General features: G+C 36.6%; 1 long non-coding RNA gene across 1 annotated transcript; it reads right to left on the reverse strand.

Annotated features, from left to right (window-relative positions):
• Nucleotides 1–1310: 1310 nt before the first annotated feature.
• On the reverse strand, nucleotides 1311–16084 carry LOC125618456. Its single transcript, XR_007349722.1, has 3 exons — nucleotides 15318–16084; nucleotides 14736–14944; nucleotides 1311–2347 (listed from the first exon to the last, which is right to left on the reverse strand). It is a non-coding gene; the product is annotated as an uncharacterized LOC125618456 (long non-coding RNA).
• Between the last annotated feature and the right edge of the window lie 1350 nt (nucleotides 16085–17434).

The following is a 17434-nucleotide window of genomic DNA, read 5'->3' on the forward strand; positions in this document are numbered from 1 at the left end:
AAGAGAAATAGAGGATGACTATGTTAAGACAAAGCAAACTTCCAAGTAAGGAATATTACTAGGGGAAAAAGGAGGAATATCTCTTTCTTTTCTTTTCTTTTTTTTTTTTTTTTTGGAGTGGGGGAGTCAATGGACCTTTATTTATTTATTCATTCATGGTGCTGAGAATCGAACCCAGTGCCTCACACATGCTAGGCAACCACTCTACCACTGAGCCACAACCCCTGCCTATAGAGGAATATTTCATAATGACAAAGATATCAGTGTACCAAGAGGACATAACAACCTCAATATGCCTTTACCTAGTAACGTAATATCAAAGTACATGCAGCAAAAATTGTTAGAGCTGAATAGAAATCTTTATCACAGATTTCCACTCATCAGTATAGGTAACTGATGTGACAAGCAGACAGTCAGGTTATGGGAACTTTGAATACTGTCAACCAACGTGACAATGATTTAGATTTACAGAACACTCTACTCCAAACAGCAGAACACATAACTCTTTTTTAAAAAGTTCATTTGAAACATACAGTTAGATAGAACATATTCTGGGATATTCAACAAATCTCAAAATTTAAAGGAATTAAAGTCAGCAATGTATGGTCTGAAAAAATGGAGTTAAACTAGAAATTAGTAGCAGAAAAATATCTACAAAATTACCAACAACTTGTAAAATAAGCAACAGACTTGTAAATAACCCACAGAGTCCAAGAAATCATAAGGGAAACTAGAAAGTGGAATGAAAATGAAAACACAATACATAGAAATCTGGAATGAAAACACATCTCCAGGTCCTGACAGTTTCACCGGAAAACTTACCAAATATTTACATAAGTATTTAACACCAATTTTGCATAGTTTCTTCCAGAAAATAGGAATAAATGGAAGAGAGGATACTTCCCAACTCATTTTATGAGATAGGCATTCCCACAATACCAGAACCAGAAAAAGAAAACTATAGGCCAATAATTCTCATGAAGTTAGACACAAAATTCTTCAACAAAATGTTAGCAAAATGAATTAATGTATAAAATAATTCTATACTATGAAAATGTGGGCTTTATTTCAGATATTCAAGGGTTGATCAACATTCAAAAGCCAATCAGTGTAATCCATTATATCAAAAGACTAAAGAAAAAAAAACCCCACATGACCACATTAACTGATGTAGGAAAAAAGCACTGACAAAAAAAAAAAAAAAGCCCATTCACAGCAAATTGGAAAAAAATTATTATTTTAAAAACCTACAGCTGGGTTGGGGATGTGGCTCAAGCGGTAGTGCACTCGCCTGGCATGCGAGGGGCCCGGGTTCGATCATCAGCACCACATACCAACAAAGATGTTGTGTCCGCTGAGAACTAAAAAATAAATATTAAAAAAAAATTCTCTCTCTCTCTAAAAAAAAAAACCTACAGCTAGCATCACATCTTTTTAGATTAGACCAAATACAACAGAATTTATGAATTGAAGGCTTCCATAATGTCAATAAACTGTAAACTGGCTGGACAGAACATGAGCAGGATTTTGCTTTTGCTTACAAGGTTAAGAAACCGGGGTGAAAATCCAGACAGAAATGCACAGGCCTGAAACCCAAGCACTGGACTGGTCTTGATGTTGTGTTTGAAATCGACAGCCTGTTCTGACCTATTCTTATTCCAAGTTAAGGCTGAAGAGGTACACTGACAATTGGTGCCAACACCCTTTGGAATAAGAAGTCACAAATAAAAGGAGCTGGAAGAGACAATCATAGTGTAAAAGCAGATACCATCACCAGCAGGTGGCAATAAAAACAGAAAAGACAAATAGACCACCTTGGCTGGCTCAGTAAGAGTGGCTATTATGGTATGAAATTAGGTGACCTGCCCCAGGGCTATGAAATTAGGAACATGCTACAGGGCTATAAAAGGGACAGGGCCTTGATACTATTAATTACTTAATCTTTCTGAACTTCGGTTTCTTCATCTGTAAAATGGAGAACAAGAAATAGTTCCTATGTAATAGAATTAGTGTATTGATTAAAAATGATGACATCCATAAAGGGCTAAAACAGTGCCTGGTATATGGTAAGTACTCAATGATTTTACAGATCATTATAGTCATTTTCCAGTTTTATAATTCATTCATCCATTTTTTTCATTCTTTCAATAAACATTTATTTAGCAGTTATGATGCTAGAAGCTGCAGTTTACTCTTCTATGTCTTCTTCATCCCCTTAGAAGCAACAAGAGCCCAGCACCAATTCCTCATATATTTATTTATGTTCTTCCATATATTTTATTTCTGTTCCATCATCAGGTCAGTTAAACAATGGGTTAAAAGTAGGCAGGATCCAGGAACCTCCAGGCTATTTATGGAAATAAAAGCAGAGATTTTTCTTCTTACATTAAAATAATAATATTTACTCATCATATAACAGATTTTAGCATGCCAACAATGATATAGAAATATACAAAAGTATAGAAATATACAAAATGATATAGAAATATACAAAAATATTGCAAAAGAAATATACAAAAAATAAAAGAAGAGGAATAAATGGCTCGTCACACAGGAAGCTGTGATATTAAATCAGTCATTTGCAAAGATAATACTTAACTGCAGAGATTCAGAAACAAATGAGATAAACTGTCAAAATGCATGAATTCATTACTATAAGTAGACTTTACATTATATAATGCGTTATTTAAAATAACATGATTTTCTCTTGATTGCTGAATATTTTTGGTAATTAAACATATTTATGTAGTAACTACCTATTAAAGTACCCCTAAATTTTAGTCTTGAAATTGTTGAGGGAGATAAGAGGTAGAAATAATGCATTACTCTGAGTTTAAATTCCATTTTTATTGCATTGATGGGAAGAAATTATTGGAGATTTATTAATGGGCACTGGTGTTAGATCTAGACTCTCTACCTCCTATTTCCAGATTTCTATTTCCCGCCCCCCTTGATTTCTAAGCTCCTCACCTTCCAACGGGGGAAAACATAAAGACCAGAGGTTCTCAGCCCTGACTATTCACTAGCATTACTGGGAGTGCTCGGAAAACACTAATATCCACACCTCACTCCCAACCAATTACATTAGAGTTGCTGAAGGGGAAGGAAGGCCATCAGTAGTTTTAAAAGCTTCTCAGAGAATTCTAAGGTGCATCCAGTATTGAAATTAGAGAATTGAAGGCTAGTGGAATTGAAAATCACATATGTACTACAGTGCTTTGTAAGCCCGCTTCTCTCCTGAGATGGCTTTGAGCACCTACCCGTATAAGGCAGATCGCTAAGTGTCACATGTTATGATATCTTTTTGTGTATCCCCACCACCCTTTATTTGTACTTTTCTCGATATAATTCATGATCTACCTTGCTTTATTTTTTTGTACTTATATAAGCCATCTTTTAGAATATACCCTTCTTGGATGCATGAACTATTTTAGCACCCTTCATGGCAGTCATTTGCTAATCGCTTTGATTGCCCATCTTATAATTTAGTCTTGGAATGGCCCTGAATCCCATCTTTCCTACCTTCTCCTATTACACACCTCACCTCTGAACAGCATAGCCCTTCTCTTTCCCTATTTTCAGCTCTCACCTATTTTTGTTCTTCATGGAACTCCATTGACTTCATCCTCATTCTTTCAATGGTCTTATCCCCCAAATATTACCTGAACTTTATAATTCATCCTCTTCCTCCATGGTTCTTCCCTGATATTTTCACTTTTTCCACTTTTTCCTATCTCTTTGCTTAACTCCCTTATCCCATTACTTAACCACCTTTCTAAATTTGTCATAGAGGGTATTGGCCCTACTCTAAGTACTTTATTGCTGGTAAGAGGAACTGGGGTGTTAAGGAGCATAGTAGTCAAGTGAGAACTGAACCAGTTCATGGAGAAAGACATCAGTGTCCCATATTGGAAAATCAGGGTGGGGAGCAAATTGGGGAAAGACAATAAAGGCTATTATCAAAATGCCAAGTGGAGGGGGTAAGCCAAGAAGGATAGCCTGAAGGTTCATGGATCCAGCCAAGAGAAGACAAGTTAGTGTCAGGGACAGATAGAAATCATAAATGAAAAGATTCAGAGACTAGAACTCAGAGCATGACAAATGTATTATTTACAACTTCCTACATTTACCAGCATTACACACACCTTTTTTCTGTACCCTATCCTAAGTTGTTCATCCTTAGGTATTCTCTCACTCTTCTCTCTACAGACCTTTATCATGAATGTCACTAGATCAGGACTTTATGGAGGGGAAAGAGGTGAAAATTGTTAAGATGCTGTTGTCCTTACAGTGGATGGTGGACTCATATATTAGTTTCTTATATGTGGTTTCTATTTCACGTCAGGGTGAAAATATCTGCCATAAGGAGGTAATACCAGGCATTGCAGGGGCTAGGCTGGACCAAGCAGACACGTTGAGAGGTGGAATTACACTTAATCAGAAGGGAAAATGCAAATTGTTGTGAAAAAAATCAGACGACTGTGCTCAACGGACAGCATCAAACATGAGACTGGAGGGAAGAGTATGTGGCCATAAAAAGGAGGAGGAGGCAAGGGATCAAAACCAAAAGGATTATAAATACTTCCTCAAAGCAGAATGATATCATGAAATAAATACTTGGTGTCTAGGTTGTGGCCAAAATATCAGAGAAGGATATTTGCATTTGCATTGAGTCTGAGACTCAGATGCTAGGAATACCCACTAATTTATAGTCAGGTAATCTCCAGTAAGTCCCTCCTATTAGACAGGATAGGTCACTTCCCCATATGGGTTTTCCTGATGGAAGATGGAATTGGTCTCCAAGGAGTGTGAGTTTCCCATGAGTATCTTCCATCTGTGTCCCTCTTGTTGGAGAGAGTTGGAACTGGTTTTAGTGGTGGTGAGCAACATCAACCTTGTTCTTCATTTACTTGAGGCCACATAAAAGCTGGGTGTGTCCTTAGTGTGAAATAGCATTCACAGTGAAAAACAAGTCTGAGAAACAAGGGGTATGAGGCTTGTAGTTATGGAGGGTCTTAGGCTCTGTCACATGGATAGGTGTAAAATAGGAGGAGAGTCAGGAGACCTCCCATCAGAATCATTCCCCTGTTATTTGGTACTCACTGACCATGGCTTTGTAACACAATGTCTCCTGTGGTGCTTAAGAGGGTACATATTCCTAGGAAGCCTGAGCTCCTACACAGATGTGACCAGTTGCTGAGCACATAGTATTTCTGGATACTAACCAGAAAGAGGTAGTGGAAAAGCCATAAATAGCACAAAAGTGAGTATTCAGGAGAGATGAATTCAGAGAGCTTTTTTACATAAATCCAGTAGTTACTTTCTGGATCCCCGCTTATCTTTTCATTCTTGTCATCATTAAGGTACACAAAGATGTCACTTTTACAGCCTCATGAGAAATATTGTACCTTTACCTAAGTAAATTCTGCTGGGTAAGAATGTCTGGATGCTGGAAACTAGTGACTTCTAGACTGTTTCAGAAGAGCTATCCATGCAGATAGCATTTCAGAGCAGGTTTGGTGGCAAGGTGTGGGGTCTTATGACTAAATCTGAAACCCGGAACTAGAATTTTCCCTCTGCATGTAAGCTAATCTGAAAGAAGACTAGCTCTTCCAGAGAATACATTTGAGAGAGCTATTCTCCAACCATTGAGTCACTCAAAAACGTGGCAGTTCCTTTTTCTCCTCAAGGCCAAAGACACTCAACTTGTAGCTGGGTCCTGCTTCCTTTTAGGTTTTCAGTGATGCATTTGGTTGACTGTGGCCAAAACAAGCAACAAATGATAATAAAGAGTTGAAAAATTTTACAATTGTGGTAAAATTTACATACCAGGAAATGTATATTTGCATAGTGAAATGTATTAAGTGTAAGTGTACAAATAAATGAATTTTGATGAATGTATACACATATATAACTACCAACATGATTGAGGTATAGATATTTCTCTTACTGCAAAAAGTTCCTCATAAAGTTAATAATTAATTCTCTTAATTAAAATTTTATGTAATACTATGTTATAGAGCAGCTTTAGCTTTACAGAAAAATAAGCAGAAATTGGAGTTTCCAGATCCTCTTACTCTGTTTTCCATTTTCTCTGTTAACATCTTGCACTAGTGTAGTGCACATTCTATAATAAAGCCAATGTGGATGCATTATAATTAACTAGGTCTATAGTTCACATTCAGGTGCTGTATATTTTGTGGGTTTTGAGAAGTGTTTAATCTCATGCACCTGCCATTTATAGTAGGTTTCACTGCCCTAAAAATCCCCAGTGGTCCACCTAGTCACCCATCTTTTTCTCTCTCCCTGTGACCCTTGGCAACCACAGATCTTTTTACTGTATTCACAGTTTTGCCTTTTCTAGACTGTCAGATAGTTAGAATCATAGAGTGAACTTTTCAGATTGGCTTCTTTCACTTAGTGATATGCAGTTACAGTTCTGTTTTGTGAGGTGTGGGTCATAATAATTCATTTCCTTTCATCACTGAATAATAATATTCCATTTTATGGTTATATCACAGTCACATTTATCCTTCACCTATTGAAGGACATCTTGGTTTTTTTCCAAGTTTTGGCAAACAGTTACAGACATTTGCATACAGGCTTTTGGGGGACATAAATTTTTAACTCATTGGAGTATGGTTGCTAGATCATATGTTTAGAATATGTTAAACTATATTTTAAAGTGGCTGTATTTTCTATTTTAACTAACGAAAAATGAGACTTTCTGTTGCTCTCTGTCTGCTCACCAGATTGTTGCCAGTGTTTTTGGATTTTAGCTGTTCTAGTAGGTGTGTAGAAGAATCATTGTTATCTAAATTTGTAATTCCTTAATTACATATAATGCTGAACATCTCTTCACATGCTTATTTGTCATCGGTGTTTTCTTTGGTGAGGTGTCCATTCAGGCCTTTTCCCCATTTTTCATTCAGGTTGTTTTTTCTTGTTCAGTTTTAAGAGTTCTATATCATTCTGGACACCCGACTTAGATCAGACAGGTGTTGTGCAAATATTCTTTTCTCTCAGTATGTGCCTTGTCATTTCATTGTCTGAAGCAGTATCTTTTACAAAACATGAGGTATTTTTATTTTTAAACTTTTAATAAAAGTTCAACTTATCAGTTTTTTTTTCTTTTATGGATTTTGCTTTTGGCACTGTATCCGAAAAGTTATTACAAACCCAGAATCACTTAGATTTTCTTCTATATTATCATCTAGAAGTTTTATAGCTTTGAGTTTTATGTTTAGGTCCATGATTCATTTTGAGTTAACTTTTGTAAAAAGTATGGAAAAGGTCTAGAATGATTTATTTTTGTTTTTGCACGTGGATATCCAGTATTCCAGTGCCACCTGTTGAAAGATTGTTCTTCATCAAATTACTCTTATTCCTTTGCAAAATATCAGTTTGGCTATAGCTGTATGGATCTATTTCTATGTTCTCTATTCTTTAGGAATGCATTGAATTCAGAAGCAGAAAAAAATGACAGCTTGACAATGAGATGAGTCTGTCTTCCTATTCATGTGCATAGTGTCCTCTCTTGATCTAAATCTAATCTAACTGATCTTTCAGAGTTTTGTAGTTTTCCTACTATAGAACTTATGCATATTTTCTTAAACTATAGCTAAATATTTCCCCTTCAGGCACAAATGTAAATGGTTTTATGTATTTCAAGTTCCACTTGTTCATTTCTAGTTAGAATACAGTTGACTTCGTATATTAACCTATATCCTGCAACGTTACTATAATCACTTATTAGTTCCGGTTTTCATTGTTGATTTTTTGGGATTTATCTACCAACAATCATGTCATCTGCCAACAAAGCCAGTTTTACTTTTTGCCTCCCAATCTGTAGACCTTTAAATTCATTTTCTTGTCTTGGCATTAACTGAGACTTCCAGGGCAATGTTAAATAGGAGTGATGAGTGCAGACATACTTGTCTTTTTCCTGATCTTAGTGGGAAAGCATCTAGCATCTCAACATTAAGTATGTTAGTTGTAGGGTTTTGTAGATATTCTCTATTAAGTTGATGAAGTTCTCTCTGTTCCTAGTTTTTTCATGGATGAGAGCTAGAGTTTGTCAAACTATTTTTCTGCATCTGTTGATACAATCATGATTTTTCTTCTTTAGCTTGTTGATGTGATAAGTTACATTCATTGATTTAAAAATTAAACTAGACTTGTACAACTGGAATAAATCCTTCATGGTCATAGTGTACTTTTTATACATTCTTGGATTTGATTTGCTAATCTTTTGTTGAGGAGAACTGACTTTTAAGTGGCAGAAAAGCATAGATTACTTTATGATAATCCAAATGGGTTTAAGCAAAAAATTTTTATATTCTCTGCAGAGCAGAGCAATTAAACATAAATGCTAATTAGGGATTCATATACAAGAATATAAAGTATTATGATTGTGTTTAAATAATGATATCTAAGTATCTTGTGTTTGTCTCCTCTCTCTACCCTGCTGCTTTTTCTTCTGTTATGATACCCTCCTTTTTTCACTCTACCTCTCCAAATCACACTACCTTTTAGGAAACCACAGAGGGATTTCCAGTTTTTCATGGCAGCTTAAATAGAAGCATTTTTGTCTACTCATTTCTGCAACGAAACAAAAATAATATTAAAGGACTAAAAATATATAACCACACACAAAAAAAATGGAGAGCATAAAAGAAAAACAATAGATAAGAGAACTGACAAAAAATAAACCTAAAAATAAAATTTGGAAAATGGAAAACAGATGGTAGAATCATAACTTACTAAATCTAAAAACCTACCAGCTTTACTGGCAAATACTTGAGTGTAAATTTCCTTGGACAAAGATATTTGCCTGCACAGTCACACCAACACCATCAGAATTAGGACATTACCATTAATACATTGCATTAATACATTTAACCCTTCTACCCATTTAAATCTCTTCAGTTGTCTCAAAACTGTCTTTTTTTTTTTTTAGTTGTAGTTGGACACAATACCTTTATTTATTTATTTTTACATGGTGCTGAGGATCAAATCCAGTGACCTACACGTGCGAGGCAAGTGCTCTATCACTGAGCCACAAACCCAGCCCTCAAAACTGTCTTTAATAACAAAAGGAGCAGTTCACAACCACATGTTGCATTTATTTGCCATGTATCTTTAATTTCCTCCAATCTGGTATACATTTTGGTCCCTTAGTAGTTCTTTAGTCTTTCCTTAGTTTTCATGACCTTGATAATTCTAAAAATAACAGCAGTTATTTTGTAGAGTACCATTCAATTTGGCTTTTAAAAATGTTCCCCCATGATTAAATTCAGGTTATCAATCTTTGACAGGATTGTCACAGAGGTGGTGATATGTTCTTCTCATACAGGCTACCAGGTGATTCTGATTTCAAACTGTCCTGTTATTGGTAATACTATTTTTGGAAATTTGAGTAAGATGGTGTTTATCAGGCTTCTTCACTCTTTAAGCTTCTGTTTTTCCCCTTTGTAACTAACATTTTTTTATGATAACTACTGTTTTATATAAACATTCATGTCAATTGTAAATAGGGATAGTTTTACTACTTATCTTTGTCTTTCTTTTTCTTACGAGGTATAAAAATTAGAAATTGAATAAGAATTAGAAATTCTTTTGTCCTTGATTTTAGTGGGAAGGTATTTGGTGTTTCACTGTTAAAAAGAATAACTGTAGGGTTACTCTTTATCAAATCAAGGAAATTCCTTTGTACACCTAGGTTAGCTAAGAATTTTGTCATGAATGGGTGTTAAATTTCCTCCAACACTGTTTCTTTGATTTGGAATATCCTTCCTAACTAATCTTTTTACAACCACCTCTTCTGTGAAGCTTTCTTCCTTCCCAGTCATGCCATATCTTCTCTCAGTTATGTTTTATGCCCATAGGTTCCATAAGTACAAATTAAATTGCAGGTAAAAAAAATCACTACAAATTTTAAAATCCAGAAAATTTCTGAAAAATATTTTTGATAATTAATTTACTGGCAAAACCTGAAATGAGCTATTTATATGTATACTTATAATTTCAATTGATTCCAGAGTATATGAACATTCATTAATTTTGTTGCAGAAATATTAACAGGGTCCATTACAAAGTAAAAAGGCTTTGCTAATAATAGTATATAACATGGAGCACCTGGGGCCACAATTCAACAACCAGCTACTGTGATAGTTTTCATCCCACATATTCTTCTAGAACTTTGCAGAAATTCCTACCTATGATATGATTCCCAAATAAAACACAGGATGTTAACTTAAATTTAAATTTCACATTAAAAAAACAATTCTTAGTGTAAATATGTCCCAAATATTTCATGGAACACACTTATGCAAAAACAACAACAAAAAAAGGATAAGATTCATTTTGTATGTGATATTCAAATTTAACTGAGTGTTCCTTTTGGATCCCCATCCTCTAGATCTACTAATTTATGACAATTGGCAAGAAGAATAGCAACCAAAAGTGAATGCCTTGTGTTAAAAATGAAAATTCTTAGGAATGTACTATCACTTGAGTTGCCCACCCCATTTAAAAAAAAAAAAAATACCTACCTAAAGCATCAGGCTATCAAAAAAAAAAAAAAAACAAAAAACAAAATCAGTCTCTGAAAACAGCTGGGTCAGACAGAAACAGTCTGGAGCATGAAACTACTTAAGCAGTTGAAACTGTTTTATAGGTATGCTACAGAGATCAAGTCAGCTGTCCTTAAGGAGTATATGAGATTGTAGCCATGTGAAAATTTACTTGTCAGCAGAACTTGTACAGATGAGCTCACTTTTAAAGCAAAGTACTTGTAAGAATGTTTAAAATCTGAATATCTCCTTTGCCAAATCAAGAAAACATGTAGATCAAAGATACTATCATAAAATGTAACTGCATGAAGCAAGAAAACTTAAAAGAGGGAGGGGATGGGAATCACAGAAGTGCTGAAAAGTTCATGATTGTTTTTGTCTTGAAAAATATTAATACAGATTGAGAAGAAAAGTGAACATCTGAAGTGATAAATATAGTCTAATTTGACTAATTCTCACTTTCTTATCTTCAATCTTGATCATTCCCATAAAAAACAAAAAAACAGGAATCTTATCCAAATTCTTAGCAGAGATTGAAGCTGTGGCAGTCTAACTGCATATGACTAAATCATTATTTTATGCCAATATGGAATATATTTATATTTCATTTGTTATGAAATTATAAACACTAGAAATTAAATAAGTAATTACGGGAGGTGTATAAATGCATCTATATAGATAACTAATTACAAATAATCAAATTATGGAACCAGAAAAATCACCTGTCATGATATATATCCAATTTGTTCTGCTTTCCTGTTTTTAAAAGCTAACTTATTGCGTAAGATATAGATCTCCTAGAAGTGTTTCTGAGTACAGAATTCAATTGTAAGCCACTCCGTGGAGGAAAAAGAGATAGATCACCTATTAATGCAGTGAGGAAGGGATAAGGCCTACACCAATCAATTACACAGTAGTTCAGTACAGACAGCAGTAGCCATGGTGGGTGCTGAGTGGCGAAGTGCTTCCCGTGCCTCCAAGAATACTTTCTAGAACTTTGTCTAATCTGTTTCTAGAATACATACTCTGAATGTTTTAAAGGCTTCTCTGAGGTGCTTATCGCACTCTGACGGTTTTTTCTGAAACTCTGATTTCAGTTTGTCTCATTTAATTTTGCCCTACCCATTTCTTCTATAACCATTTCTGTTGCCCGAATAGTCTGGGGACACTTGGAGAAGTGTCCCCTTCACACCTCAATGATGAGGTGCCATCTCAGTGAAGGCAGGGCTTCCCTAAGGACACAGCAGGGACCAGAGAGGCCCTCAGAAAGTGTGGGATGAAAGGAGCAGGATGAAGCTTCAGAGCAAAGGCTTATGCAGGAGCAGGTTAGAGATTGTCCTGCTTACCGCTCCTCTGCAGAACTCCAAAAGCTATTTCACATCTTCTACTCTCTTTTTTAAAGTTATTCTACTGAAATCTCAGTAAAAACAAATCCATCAAGCATGTCAGAGGGAAATAAACCCATACTTACCCAATTCTCCTCCTCCTCTGAGGCCTCCTGCTGCCTTCCCCTCTGCACACCCTCGGACCCCTGACCTATCTGAATTCCATTCCCATTTTGCTTCTAGTGTTTCAGTAGTGATGGCCCATCACTACTAAAAAGACAACATTTTTCTCATTTTATTTAATTTGTGGTGCTGGGGATTAAACACAGAGCCTGGTACCTGCTAGGCAAGTACTTTACCACTGAGGTGCATCCCCAGCCTCTTTCTCACTTTAATGGCTACTCAAGGGTACACTCTTTGAAGGCAGGAGCCATCCTTCCCTATATGTATTTTCTACAACACCTGAAATCAGACCAATTGCTTTGCACATAGGTAGTGGCTTAATACAATTTCTGAATTGCTAACATTTAAAAACACTAATTAGTATTGCATTATTAATTTCAAAAATAAAAACAAAACAACACTGAACCACCTAAAGATCATCTTGCCTTGACAGCCCTTACACAGACTCCTTTAGAATGAGACTGAGGAGCAAAGTCAGGGAAGAGTACAATGGACTTCAGCCTCCTGGTTATCTGTTTGGCACCCTTCACCAGCATTAAATTAGCCATTAAAAAAATGAATGAGAGTCCCATTCAACATGTCAGACACATCAGGGGAAAGAACAAAATGAGATAATATTGACAAAATATGCCTCTCTTTTCTATGGAATTGTTCATTTGATCTTTATCCCAAACCTCCTTTGACATGATTAACCAAAGACTGAAAAATGGAAGATACGAGACACATGAAAGGTTATCTGATTATTTGATCCAATTTTTAGATGACATATATAATTGTGCATTCCCTACAGAAATATTTTCTAGAACTTTGCTAATCCATTTCTAGTAGACTTACTCTTAAGTGTTTTAAAGTCTTATTTCTGAGGAGATTATTCCAGTCAGGCATGTCTTAAATACCTGACAGTTTTTCTGAAACTTCTATTCCAATTTGTCTCATTTAAATTTTGCCCCATTATTCCTAGTTAGACCCTTTTCCCCATCACCATCATGTAGATGGTTTTCATGTTCCTTTTTAGGCATAATTTAACCATGCTTCACACATTAACTGGAGTAGACAGTATATGGTATAAATTACAGAAAACAGCGATGTGTGAAGACATTCTGTGGTGAATAAATTAAAGCATTAATTTCAGACACATCAAACTAACACTTTTTAAATTTGTGGGTCCTATAATTTTCAGACCTGTTTCTAAAGTCTTTGGAATGGGGGAATTAAATGGAAGAGATTAGTCTCAAACTTGTACCTTTATTTCATAGGCTGGAGATCAGCCATTCCCATGAATATTTAAAAGTGGAAGAATTTTTAAAAGCAAATTTAACATGGAGGCCCCTCACACAGATTTAAGGAGATGCTGGTATTCAGACAGACAGGTGAAAAAGATTGAGTTTAGCAACTCATCAGATATAATCACCACTAGTCTGGCAGTTAAGAGAGAATAAAGGATGTCAACTGGGAGAGGGTTTTATAACCCATTGTATATGTGCAAATAGCTACACTGAATCTGAATTGACTGAAGGACCTCCGAGAGTTCCTAACCTGTGAAGGGAGGATTTTTTTTTTTAAAGGGGAATCTCGGGCTGGGGTTGTGACTCAGTGGTAGAGTGCTTGCATAGCACGTGTGTGAGGCACTGAGTTCTAGCCTCAGCACCACACAGAAAAATATAAAATAATTATGTCCATCTACAAATACAAAATTTTTTTAAAAGGGGGATCTCACTCAAATTTAACCATAATATGTGCAAAGGGAACACTTACCCAGCACAGGCTCTCCTGGGGATTTCTAATGTCCACAACTGACATAGGATTGCAGAATAACCATGGAACTAGCAAAACACACACAAATTTGCATCTTTTTAAGAAGTGAGATTTGACAAAGAAGCAAGTCTTTCTCTGCCCCTAATTTCACTTTTTTCCATAGTATTTATCAATGATCCTATATTTTTATTTATTTATTGCCCATCTCCTTCAGCCCCCTAAGCTTCACAAGAATAGAATCTTTGTTTTATTTTATCTTACTCACTCTCTGTCCCAAGGCCCTAGAGAACACAGCCTGACTCAAAGTAGGTAGTCAATAAATATTGGCTGAAGGAATGAATTCACTGATTTCTCTTCTTAAAGAATCAAACAGAAAGATATCATGCATACTTCTGTGCTAAAAAAAAAGCTAGATAAAAATGTTGTAATACATTACTATGGGAATAAGTTCTTTAAACTCCTATAGGTAGGGTTTGAGATAGTACTGATCCTTAAAATATAAACAGGAAGCATCTCAAGTCTGACAATGTTATTAAAGATGAGGCTCCATGAGGGTAGAGGTAGTGACTCATCTTTCTGTATTATATTAGCTGCTACTATTGGCCTGGGATGAGGTAATAAATAAGAGCCAACTGGAAGAGCTGACATAGACAAGCTAGCCTCTAAACTAAGCACTAAAACATATATTAATCCATTTACTCTTTATGATAATTCAATGTGGAAAATAAAATTATTATCTCTAGTCTCCAGATGATGAAAATAAGGCATAGAGAACGTATAATTGCCAGTTACCTGTACAATCTCTTAACTCTACCCACCGAGCCTTGACCTTCTCAGGAGCCACAGAACGTTTGTCTTTGTCAACAGAGGGCACTAAACGGGGCTTCAGGGTCATTACCTCAGGAAGACCCTTCCTGAACAGGTGGTGGTCCTCCATTGTTACTATCAGCAGGGAGCCCAGGGGTCAGCTTGGCAGAGTTCCAACTGCATACCCAGACCACTGCAGAAGCTCCATGCTTCTGCAGACTGGCTTGGGGTCCTCACCTTCTGAAAAGTCTTTTGACACTAATAGGCTGTGTTCTTGTGGTAGCCACATATTTTCTTTTTCTGTAAAAGTATATTTTTATTTGTTCATTTTAGGTATACATGACAGTAGAGTGTATTTTGACATATTATACATACATGGAGTATAACTTATTCTAATTAGGATCCCATTCTTGCATTATGATGTGGAATTTCACTGGTTCCATATTCATATACAAACATAGGAAAGTTATGTCCTATTCATTCTACTGTCTTTTCTATTCCCATTCCCTCTCCCTTCCCTTCATTCCCCTTTGTCTAATCCACTGAATGTCTATTTTCTCCCCCCACCTTATTGTGTGTTAGTATCCACATATCAGAGAAAACATTCAACTTTTGTTTTTTGGGGATTGGCTTATTTCACTTAGCCTAATGGTCTCCAGTTTCATCCACTTACCAGCAAATGCCATAATTTCATTCTTCTTTATGGCTGAGGAATATTCCATTGTGTATATATACCACATTTTATTTATCATTGCAGTTGGGACTGTAAATTGGTGCAAGCATTCTGGAACACAGTATGGAAATTCTTCAGAAAACTTGCAATGGAACCACCATTTGACCCAGTTATCCCTCTGCTTGGTGTATATCCAAAGAACTTACAATCAGCATACTATAGTGACACAGTTACATCAATATCTATAGTAGCTCAATTCACAATAGCTAAGCTATGGAACCAACCTAGGTGCCCTTCAACAAATGAATGAATAGCCACATGTTCTTCCAAGAGAACTGTATCTCCAACCTTAAAGTAAGAGCAGGGCTTCACTCCTACTTCCATTATGGTCCATTTTCCCTCAGCCAAAAGCAGTGCCTGTTTTTTTGACCTGCTACTTCCTGTAGAAACCTCTTTTACCCCTTTTAATAGTTAAAATTTACATCATTGATGAGCTAACAATTTACATTAAATTTTCCTTGGATAAAACACTGACAGGGTAGTGTGTTACACAGACACTAAATTGCCCCAAACTGAATATCAGAAAGCAATAAAGCTGGGTTTCTAATTCAGGAAGTCTGTCCAAACTATTATACCACCCTGCTTCAAAAGAGATAGAGGAGTGCTGGGAGCCATTAGCCAAGTAGGTATGACAATTTCCTTGCCAGCGTACCCCATGTTGCTTAGTGGAAGGACTCGTGGAAATAGGACATTTTGCAGTGACATTGTGCCGCAGTCTGGCTGGGCACACAATCACGAGCCACCACACAGCTTGTAGATTCAAACAGCAACTCTTTATTCCCGAACTCACACCAGTCGTCTACAATCTCGTTCTGGGGAAATCCACGTTCTCTGCCCAAATCCACCTCCACTGGGCTTCTGTCTCCAAAATATACTGTCTGAATCCCGTGAGAACTCAAGGGGAACTCAGGCAGCAAGATACGCCCTATTCCCAGCAGGAATAATCTTAAACCTTAAACCTGGAACCTAAACCGGGAACGCCCTAATCCGCCTTGGTCCTTGAACAAGGTCACCTACATTCAATGTCACTGCAACATGGGGTACGTTGGCAAGGAAATTGTCATACCTACTTGGCTAATGGCTCCCAGCAACATTGCAGTTAGGTGACCTTGCTCAAGGACCAGGGCGGATCCGGGATTAGGGTGTTCCCGGTTTAGGATAATCGGGTTTAGGGCGTTCCAGGTTTAAGATTATTCCTGCTGGGAATAGGGCGTATCCTGCTGCCTGAGTTCCCCTTGAGTTCTCACGGGATTCAGACAGTATTTTTTGGGAGACAGAAGCCCAGTGGGAGTGGATTTGGGCAGAGAATGTGGATTTCCCCAGAACGTGGTTGTAGACGGCTGGGGTGAGTTCGGGAATAAAGAGTTGCTGTTTGAATCTACAAGCTGTGTGGTGGCTCGTGATTTTGTGCCCAGCCAGACTGCGGCATTTGTGCCCAGCCAGACTGCAGCAGAGGAGTTCCCTACAATTTGAACTCCTCTAATGCTTCAGGAAATATTTACTTATTTAGGACCTTCATTCAATGGCAAAAATGAGAATTGCAATCCAAGGGTAAATTATGCCATTTTATCTTCTCAAGAATGGCATGCAGGATTTCATCTCAAACAATTTTGAAGAGTTGATAAGCTTATATAATTGAAATAAGTTGAAGTCCATAGATATTAAATATCTGAATGAATAATTGACTCCTAATCCTAGCCAGAACTTTGTCTATAATATCACTGTCTGGCCTTGAGGTTTAGTAGCTCCAGAGTTGATTTGATTACAAGGATAAAAATGGATCCCTAATAAGATCTTACATGCTAAATCCTTGGAACCAGTGAACATTGCCTTATTTGGTGGGGGGGGGGATTTTAGTAGGTGTGATTAAATTAAGGATCTCAGCATATCTGAGTCCTAAATTCCATCATAAGAGTTCTTAAAAGAGAAAGACAAAGAGAAACTTATCTGAAGAAGGTGTGAAGACAGAGGCAGAGATCAGAGTGACTGAGCCTTGACACAAGGAAAGCCAGCAGCTTCCAGAAGCTGGAGAGATTTTCCTTTGGAGCCTCTTGGTG

The sequence above is a fragment of the Marmota marmota genome, unplaced genomic scaffold (genome assembly GCF_001458135.2).
Source record: "Marmota marmota marmota unplaced genomic scaffold, marMar, whole genome shotgun sequence".
In the NCBI taxonomy this organism is placed as follows: Eukaryota; Metazoa; Chordata; class Mammalia; order Rodentia; family Sciuridae; genus Marmota; species Marmota marmota.